Source organism: Numida meleagris, chromosome 10 (assembly GCF_002078875.1).
Source record: "Numida meleagris isolate 19003 breed g44 Domestic line chromosome 10, NumMel1.0, whole genome shotgun sequence".
NCBI classification, from domain to species: Eukaryota; Metazoa; Chordata; class Aves; order Galliformes; family Numididae; genus Numida; species Numida meleagris.
Genome location: NC_034418.1, coordinates 14,664,189 through 14,674,757, shown reverse-complemented (window position 1 = coordinate 14,674,757; position 10,569 = coordinate 14,664,189). Strand labels below are relative to the sequence as shown.

Here is a 10,569-nt window from a genome sequence, read left to right as displayed (position 1 = left end):
ATATGTAAGACTTAAGAATACATTATCAGAAAAAAAAAATTCATATGGGAAGTTCAGCTTGTAAGTCACATAATGCTTTTGAAAACTCCATCTTGCATGCCAGCCCTTCAGTCTTTTGCCCACATCCTTCCTTTTGGTTTAAGAATTTCACTCACTACTCCGTACAGTACTGATTTCACTCAGTACAGTATTTGTCTGGTTGTCAGTTGATATGAAAACCAGACAAATAGAACAGATTTGTAATACAAGTTGTTTTTCCCATGTATATATGTACATATAAATAATACTTAGATTTATGCCTTGTAGCACTTTTTATCTTCAGCTGTGGTATCTGGAGAAAGTGGCTAGCATAACCACACCCTGGTTATTGAGCTAAATTTCATTTTTACCTCTTTGTAGAATTGACAAATTCATCCAGAGGTGGATGCACTATCAAGGGTTCTGTGAGAACTCCACAGGCCTTGAATGTACTCCAACTTCAAGGATAACAACATCAATTTTTCTTTCTGAAAGATTTTAAGATGTAAAGGGAGCTGTCACCAATTCCAAAATACTGAGTGGGCCCAGGTCAGACAGTCTTAAAGGTGATGTCTTCCTCCAGTGCAAATCAGAGCTCATCCAGTACAGTTAGGGACTCCCATTTGGTTTCTTGATTCTGTGCTGATTTACACCATTTTTGTGTGACCCTTTGCTCCTATCAGGCTTGCAAAATATATCTGCAAGTCTAATAATGTGGCTGAAACTGTTAATTACTGTACATGCTTCTGAAAGATCTATAATATAATTAGCAGCTGCTGTGAGTTTCAAGATGACAATGAGGGAAGAATTATGTGTTTCCTTTTAACTCAAACGTAGTTTACTTTGATAAATACAATTCTGAGATAAGAATAAATGCATATTACCTTGGCCAATCTCCGCTGTGACACTGAGATATGTATTACCTCTTTGCTCCAATTATTCAAAATGATGTTGCTTTCCCTTTTTCTCTGATTGCCTTTTTAAGTGTTCTCTACCGCCCTTGCCAAAGGGGTGCAATTATCCCTACAGGTTAAACCTCCCGATTTTGGGTGGAGAAGTTGTGTAAATGTGCTGCCAGTGTGGCGGCTTGGTGAATCAAACTTTCTGCTCTTACATAACTTCTTTCATTATGAGTTCCAGCTGATCATCTGCTGTTTGGGCAAGCAAATGAGCGAAACCAGTGAGCAAAAGAGCTTTCACTGTCCTGGTGTTGCCTGGTCTCTCACCATTGCTGCGCTGCCTAAGCTTGCTGCAGGCCTGCCCCTTGAGATCTCTAATGTCATAGCAGAGAGGGTATTCCCTTTCTGTGAGACAATCATTTGCCATTTGTCTTGACATCATTGCCCAGAAACTGGCCAAAAGGGAAGCAAATGACTATGAGCAGGGTCTTCCCAGGCCTTGAAACTCAAGACAGGAACCTGGCTGGCACTAAGCCCATCTCTTTGAGAGAGAAAACAGGCAAATTCTACTGACTTTCAACCATCTGTGCTTAGAGGGGATCAAGATTTGCTTCTTCTGCAGCCCCCTCAAAGAAGGTGCAATGCCCCTCAAGATAGCAACGCAACTGAATGTATGACTGAAGCTAATAAAAGCCCATTCTCCTGAAACATCCTTATTACTGAGCTCACTGTGTGAGGAACACCTCTGTGACCTGCCAGCCTTTGTACTTGGTGTTGTGCAGTTCACTGATTAGAAACAATACTAGATGCACTTTCGATAAACTCTTTGTTGGACCTCTAATCTCTGCACAGCTGTGCTCATTTGAAACGTGAACTCAGACTATGTGCTGTGCAGCACTGCATGTTGGTTAGGCAGTGACTAAAACGACAAAGAAAAGATTGTGGCAACCATAATAATCATGATGATGGTAAAAATAAAATGATGTAACAGGAAAATCTCTCCTGTTACGTTTATTTAGTATTAGCATTGCAGAGAAAAACTCAGAGTTTCCAAAAGATGGATTGGGAAACAAATTCCCACACAGCAAAACTAAAGGCATAGTTGTTATTTATTTAATTTTGAGGCTGCTTCTTTGAGGAAAAAAAAGGAGACACTTCAGATTTTAAATTTGGACATTGACTAAAGCACAGACAGCACTAAACAGTGATGATGTAGAACTCCGGGTTTGATTTCTTATGGATGTAAGGGAAGTAAACTCTCACTTCAGCCTTTTATAACAATATCCCTAGTTTCTTCATGAGTGTTTCCCAAATCCCAGATTTTTTTTCCTTATTTAGAAAGAATTTAACTGTTTTTTAGAATGGAATTAGATCTAATTAATGCTTTTCTGCTGATTTTGGTAGGATTTTGGAAAAAAGCAGAAGATAATGAGCACTAATCACTTTATTTTCGGGATCATTCTTATGGCAGTTACGCTGCTCTCCATAATATTGCAGGATGCTCTGGGACCTCATCCAACTCATGCTGAAGTCTTTCCACTCAAATAGGATCCTTGGAGAAAAAAATTAGAGCTGATTACTCAGTAAATACAAAGCATTGTCTGTTACAGGTCTTTCATTTACTCTTGCATTTGTTCCAAAGCTTGGTACAAGATGCTTAGGAGAACTGCACAATATTACAGCCCTAAGGTTGAATTCTACCCTTCTAATTTTATAGATTTTTTTTATTAATATAAAAAAGGAGCAGGAAATTTATGAAAATGCAGGCCATGTCACCACAGTTCAATTTTTCAACTTGTCATCTTGTCGCAGTTCTAACGGGAAGAGCCCGAAGAAGGCCCTATGGCCAACTTGTCAGATCTAATCTTCCCTTCTACTCTTAGCGTATATTTTATTAACACTTTTTAAGACTGTTTTTTATTTATTTTGCAGTCTACGTGCTGAGGCAGCAGCCAGTTTGTTTTTCTTCATCTTCCTCTCGCTTTTTCTCTTCTTGCTTTCTGTTACATGAGAGAAGAGTTGGCTCTTCTGGCATCAGAGTCCACAAATCACAGCAAAAGGGATTGTTGCAGTTTTCATAAATGTGGTGTTACTTGAAAATTATAGACTGCAACTGCTTATTGCAGTTCTGTACTATGGCTGTAAATTGGGCCCTGTATCTTTCTGGTGACAGTCATTCCTGCAACAGACCTTTTAGGAAATTGGAAGGGAAATTAAACAAGAGCAAAGGGTAGCTTTCTTTTTATCTTTGACATGCCTTCCTGAAATCCTTATCTATCATATTCAGGCAGAGATGTTACTGAATTGGTGGTGGATTTAGATGTTGCCTGTTTCTGAATCTGCAGCCTGCTGGTCCTGCACACCCTTTGAGGTGGATCTGTTGACAAGGCCTAGACGCACATGAAATGTTATGAGTGATAGACCAGGATGATGCGGCACCAAGGGAATGCATTATTTCTCCATATTCAGTATTAATTCATTTATAAATCAGCTCTCTCAAACCAGTTTAAAAGGGTTGAGCTAAACATGCTATGGCCATAAGTTGGGAATGGTTTGCAAGAAGGTTGAGTGGTCAGAAAAGGAAGGCTACACAGTGACTTTGTTTCTCTCTTGCATGGGAGAGAGAAAAATGTACTGAACTTTCCATTGTCCCCTTTGTTGGCTACCAGGATCATGTACTATTGACCAGTTCTGCCTCCATGGTTACCCACTCTGTGCAGGATAGACATGGCTAGAAGCAGAGCTGTGACTGCTCATGCTGAGCCAGGGCAAGGGATGGTTTAGTGGGCATGGTGTTGATGGGTCAGTGGTTGAATTAGATGATCTTAGTGGTCTTTTCCAACTTTCATGATTCTCTGATTCTATGGTAGCTGGTGCACAGAAATTTAGTTAACTACTAATCCCCCCTTCCCATCCCCTATGAGGAAGGGAACTGCAAACACAAGGTGTGCTTCTACAGCTCCATGCCTGCTTGAGCTGATGCATCTTACTCACCACCCTATGTGGCGGGATGTGCCCAGTCCTAATCCAGCCCTGCAGACCTGGCCTTCCGTCAAGTTTGGTTTGATGGGAAGGCTTCTCACCTAACCTTACCTTTCTCTTCACCACAGAACTCACCTCAAATGAACTTTGTGTTGACACTCATGCAGGTGAAAAGCCTCTGTCTGGAAAGGTCTTTTCATTTCTGTGCTCCAGAAGAACATGTATTAATTCTGGCTATGGCAGTTCCTCTAGGCCCACACCTCTGACACACCCAATATAAAGAGAGTTGAAACAAGCACTTACCCCTGGGTGTGGGAGGGGTGCTCAGATTTATCACCTTACCACACCCCAGATGCAGTCCTGGCTTCCCCCAGGCCCTGCTGGAGAACCAGAGTCTTTCCTTGTGTGCGGTGAGGGCCATGCTGTTGTTCCTCTCCCTTAGCAGGCTCTTGTTCCATGATCTCTGCTGCAAGAAGATGATCAGGTACAGTGCACCTTCTCTCACTCGTCGATGAGAATCAGCCAGTGCTGCAAGTATTTTAAGTCATGTATTTAACGTCCTCACACGTGTCAGACCAAGCCAGAAAGCTGACCTTGAAACACCTGTACCCCTCCAGAGCTTCTGGTGTAGTTGCCAGTGGAACAATAACCTAACCCAAAACACAGAATGACAAATCTGCAGGCACGCCTGGTGAGAACTGGCACAAATCATGGTTTTGCTTAGCACTCTGCCAGGGCAGTCTTTCTCACTCCCTGTGCCATGTTTAAAGGGATACGAGCAAGTTAAAAGACACAGTAAAAAGCATTGATTTCCTCATCTTTGCTGTGAGTCTTGCTTCTGATTATTCTGAATAATAGATCCTAAGAAACCAAATTTGCTTTTGATCTTTAACACCACATGTTTACTTTTCACTAAGCTGAAACAAGAAAAAACCTGGAGCTCAATTTCACTTTTGTCTGTCCCCTATTTTTTTTCACGTATGAACACAGTGTGGCAATGTTCAGGCTGTAGATGATGCCAAGGAAAACTGAAGTCCAAACCAAGAAGCTGCTTTCACTGGAATTTAGAAAAACAAATACAGAACACTTTCTGTTACTCATTTTTATTTCATTTTTAATAAATCTAAATTTTAGGTCAACTCACCCTGACAGTATTTATCTAAATAAATGTACATTATTATGGGAATGAGAGCTGAACCCTAAATCAGAGGAGGAGGAGACTTTGATTAGTATTTGGCAAGGAAGAAGGAAAACTTCTAAAACAGTAGGATTTGAAGGCCTTGCCGTATTTGCACTCAAGTGGATATAAATTTTATGAGTGACTTCGAGGAAAGTAGATTCAGACTCTAAATTGGTGATTCTACATTACTTTATAACTCTTACGCAAATCTGGTACTTCCAGCTAACTTGGAGAGCTAGCTGGAGGGGTTATTTGGAGTTGCCTTAAACCTATACGCTGCTAAATGATTTACTGGATATCTAGATACCTATAATCCTGGAATTAGACCTACTGGGATATAAATCCCTGAAGTGCACAAGCAGTTAAATAAGGACTAAAAGGAAAAAGAAAAACCCATCTAATCCTTTCCACGCTAAGGTATGTAATAGCACAAAATTGGAAAAATCCATCTTCCACACCGAATAAAGAGTGATTACAAATGAAGGCAAGAACATTATGCAAAAGTATTAGGAGCTTGCGAAGTACTGTGATCAAATAGAGCAACAAACAATTCCTGAAAGAAAGGGAAACTTCATAAATAAATAAGTAGAGTTCCTTTTGTATGCACTTTATCAAAAATCGCAGTGAGTCCTATTCTGCACCTTTATTGCAAAGCTGTCCTTTTTGTATGCCAGAAGAGCATATGCAGAGCTCTCCTAAGGAGAGTGAAACCATGGGCTGTGAAAGAGCTGCATATGGTGAGCAAACACGGACTGGCCTGCCTGTGATGGGAGTCAGCAGTCTGCCTCCAAAACCTGCTTTGGGCAGGAGAAAACTCCCTGAGGAGTGGCCCAGGCATCAGGCTCTGTTGGTGTCCTTGTTGCTCCAGGTGGGCTGAGAGCACAGTTCTCATTTCAGACAGCCAAACTCAGGAATGAGGTCCCCAGTTCTGGCTGCACTGTGCAGGAGGTGAACGGACTGTATACGCTCTGAAGGGGTAAACGCCATTGTGTGAAGGTAATGGAGTCAGGAGAACTTATTCGGAAGGACCTCAGCATGAGTGAGTGCTGATACAAAATACTGCACAGCGCTCTGGAAACTGGGAGGGGAAGAAAATAAGTTTAAGCTTATAGAGTGGCCTACACAGCAGCTGCTGAAAGGGGGCAAACGATGTTCATTTCGTCGAGTGTGTGAGGCTGTGAGGCAGTGTGCAAGGCAGCGTCTCTGAGAGCAGGGGTTATTGTTGTATTCACTGCAGTTATCTGGTGGGAAAAGGAGTAATGTGCTCCCATCCTAATTCCTGAAGTGTTCCTGGAAGAGCCAGCTGATGAACTGACTGTGGTACTTCCAATGCCTTGTCTGGTCCTTCTGAAATTGATTTCACAAATATTTCATGTGTGTCAGGTGGGCTGATGAGCAAGAGAAGACATCTAAGAACAATTGATCCTACCCTTGCTCTGCTATACATCCTTATCACCTTAATATTGCAGGAGTCGGGCTGCATCCTGCAGTCCTGGTGTTAAGTGATTAGAAGCAATTCCCTCACAAAGATCACTTGTGTGTGAGTAGTGATGTATGTTGCAGGATCTGGGCCTGCACCGCTACTAAATGGACGTGATTTTGTACAAACAGTCGCATTCATGAGCAATGAGTGGATGGATTATTTTTGATCACTTTGATCATTTAACAAAACAAGCAGAGACAGGTAATTAGTTGTGGCTAGTAAATATTTGCCCAGTATTCACAAGTATGAGTGGATCATGGTTATTCTGCCTCTGGGGCTATCTTTGCATAATTTCCTTTATTTGGTAACATAATGCGCATTCCAGACTCCAGGGAAGAGTGGTATAATCCCTTTGTGGGGGAAGCTTTGTATTTACTAACATCCCTGTGCAGTTTGTGGCTCCTTTCTGCCCACCTGCCTGGTGCTGTGTACCCGTGAAGAAGCAGTGGAGGACAGCTGCCCATTCTGGGAGCCTAAAATATGACTTGGCCAAATGAGGTCTGCTAAAACCTCTTGCTTCCCAAACCACTCTGAGTCTCAAGGCAGTCGCATATGTTTTGCCCTTCAACAGACTATTTCTATTAGTGCGTTGTGGAGTCAGCATTTTCCTCGATAAATCTTATTCTACAATAGGCATTACTGAAGTGGAGAAGTTGCTGGGCTCCCAGACCAGTTTCTCACGTCCCACACATGACGTGTGCGTCCTACGCTGGCGCCTTCGCCTTACTCACCAGGGCCTGGCAGAGCCCAGAGGACATGCAACAGTTCCACCGCTGGCTCCAGTCCTTCTGAAACCTGCTGCTATGTCCAAAGAGCTTCCTTCGAGGTTTTTTTCCTTGGAAATGCGTGTTTTAAGTGCTCCTCTACCAAATACCAAGGAGAGCTGGCAGATAAAGGTTAAGCTTCCTCTGCATTCCACCAGAGGTCCCAGCTGGTCTTTCTCTTCCAGCAGCGACCCTGGGGCAGAAGGCAATGCTTTTTATTTCCTCTCACATATGCAAAACAAAACCTTAATCAGGCTTGACATAGCAGTTCTTCTCCATGTGTAGTTCAGGGGGTTTTCCCTAAAAATCTCACTGGATGCAGGGTGGCCCAGAACTTTCTAAGCACTTTGGCTGAAATTCTATTCAAAGTTTTATCGCAGGGCTTTGCATTTGGATGAATTTCACCCCTACTTTCTATTTCACCTATATTACAGATTTTTATGCCAGCAGGAATCATTTTAATCATCTTGGCTGATTCCAGAAGATTTCAATTGGCGATTGCAGCATTGTGGTAGAGCTAGAGCACGTAGTTTAGAAATACATTTGACCTTGATTTAAAGACTCCAGTGACAGGGAGTTTGTCCTGGATAGTTTACTACTGACTGTGGCTTGTTTCTGTGGATCAGTTACCTGGCTTACAGAACCTGAGCCCTACGGGAGGAAGCAGCGAAATCTCATGATGCCTCCCTCCACAGTTCCCATATGACCTCAGACAGAACTAAGGGCTGCAAATGTTGAGATTTTTTGTTTACAAATCAGTGCACAAGTATTTTCAGAATTTCAAAGAAAGGGTACATTAAAGCAATACACCCTGGAGTGCAGGATTTTTCTCTTCAGAGTAAAAGACGTAACTTTTTGGCAGTTAAAGTGTTTCTTTTTATTCTTGGAGGCCTCAACCTGGGAAACAGTGAAGTTGAAATATATTAATGCTGTTTAGCAAGCCAGCACAAAGCTAGAATTTAACAATTTGCTTTTTAAGAAAAAGATGTGTATTGTGCAAGCTGAAAAGGCATCTTGGAGCTATGTTGGTTGTGCTGCAGTTAGATCTGCGCAATTCCCTGGGTCTGCAGTGGTCAAAGCCTGTGAGCTTATTCTTCTGAAAGTTTGCTGAATCCATTGCTCTCATTTCTTTGTTGAGGAATGAGGTCCCAGGATGCAGATTTCAAGCCTTGCCATGCACTTGTTTGCTCAGTACAGGAGCACATGGCACATGCTGCAGAGCGGGGCTCTCAGCCTTTGCTTATCCATTAGCAATAGCATTTTGGCAAGCAGCAAGCTTCAGGTAACATCGCATTTTGCCTTTCCTGTTAATTTACACTATTGTAGAAGTGTTCTTTGTCTCACAGAGCATAATCAAGGGCTCCTTGGCCATTTGCTGGCTCTGAGCCACGAGCAAGCTGGCACTGCAGTCATCTTTCTGCTGTGCAAACAGAGAGCAGGGCACCAAAAACAGGCAGCGTTAGACAATCCAAGTTAAGGACCTGGGATAGTGAAATACAGGCTGTCCATAGCAGCAATAATTCTCCTTGGTTGTTTCTTTTTCTTTTTTCTTCTGTGTCTTATCGAAGTTCAGAAGGGAAGCTTGTACTAACAAGCATGCTGAAGAAATCCTGATCACTTGGAGCCTAAGTTAATATTTGTCCATTTATTTTAGGTTTTGCTTGTGGATCAGGACGATGATTGTATCAATAGCAATTGATTTGCCATTAATATCTGTAACAGCTGCTAAGCCACTGTGAACTTGTAGATGGGACAACTGGTACAAAGCTGGCCAAGTGCAATTTGACTTCAACAGACCTCCAGGAGCAATCAGCAGGAGGTGGATGGGAGCACGAGGGTGTTTTGCAGGTGCTGGGCTGCATCTGTACAACATGCAGAGCCCTTGAAATGGGAGGCAAGTAGCAAGTGGTTTCCAAGCAATAATTTTCTCATGAGTTGCAATGAAAACTCAAAATCATAGAAAATTTGTGATTATAGGAAATTATCTGGAAAAAAGTCACACACAGGCCCCATTTTGACTGGATCAATCATAATGACTTTGGGAAGGCTAAACCTGTCCTCTGCTTTTCTATTCAATTTTTTTACTAAGTGAAAAATTGTTCCTATCTGAAAAGTGCAACTTCTTGAAACTATCCAAACTTGGGCACTTGAAGTTTCTTTGAGTTTCATTGGCAAGAAATAAAAAAAATAATCAGTTTCTCTGTGGTTTTATCTTACCACCTAGGTACTGAGTATTTCAGTAGTTAGGTGATACTGATGCTGTAATCTGTGTCATTAGTAAAGAATATTGTACAGATTATGTAGGGTACTTGCTGTTACAATGCTTTCACTTACTAATACAGTTGTTGGCTATGATTATAGTAGAGAATATCTGAATCAAGAAATGATGCTAATTCACTTTTAATGGTATGTAAATGTCAACATAGTGCATACAAACATATAACACAAAGAAGTTTATAGGACAGAAAAGTGTGTTTACCATAACTGACTGGTAAAGGAGATAAAAATCATCTTCACATGGAAATAAGAAATCAGAGGGAAAGAAACAAAACCAAACCCTCTCCTTTGCATTTAATTTCAGGACTGAAGTTTGTCTTGGGTAGGAGCAAGATTTCATTGCCTCTCAAAATGTTCACTGCTGGCAATAGGTAGCTTTATCCTCAAGTTTCACAACAAAAGTCCCATTGACACCAGTGGGACTGTGATTCAACCCCGTGTCTGTTGGCCTGTGGGACGCAGTGCAGCTCTTCTGCAGATGTGATTATCTCTGACCCATTCAAATGACAATAAGTGAGAACTTTCTCAAGGCTCCAAATATTTCCATCTGGTAGGGGAAGGATGCTCTTGAAGCAGGTGTCTTCTGGCCTTTTCAACTCTAGGTGGCCAGTCTCCAGCTGGCTGAATGGTGGGACTATTCACATCAGAAGGGGAAACTTCCCTGCATGCACACTTCCTTTTACAACTAATACCCATGCCACAAAGAACCTGTCTGAGACACTGCAGCATGCTTCAGATTCAACTCTTCATCTAGAGAAAAAGCTTCACAGAAGTATTTGCTGCCTATTTCATCTTAAAGAGCCTGGAAGAGCTGGCTGCCATTTCTGCTAGACTCTGAAATCGGTAGTCCCACAGCAAAGTCTTCTGTTTGTTTTTTTGTAACCTGAAAAAACCATTATGCCATAGCTTTACTTCTCAGTTTTTGCCCTTTCATTTATTTTTTTTCCTAACAGCGACAAGCACAGG

General features: G+C 41.8%; 1 long non-coding RNA gene across 1 annotated transcript; it reads right to left on the bottom strand.

Annotated features, from left to right (window-relative positions):
• LOC110404197 lies at positions 2,344-4,606 on the bottom strand. The gene is made up of 2 exons (XR_002442095.1): positions 4,203-4,606; positions 2,344-2,469 (listed from the first exon to the last, which is right to left on the bottom strand). It is a non-coding gene; the product is annotated as an uncharacterized LOC110404197 (long non-coding RNA).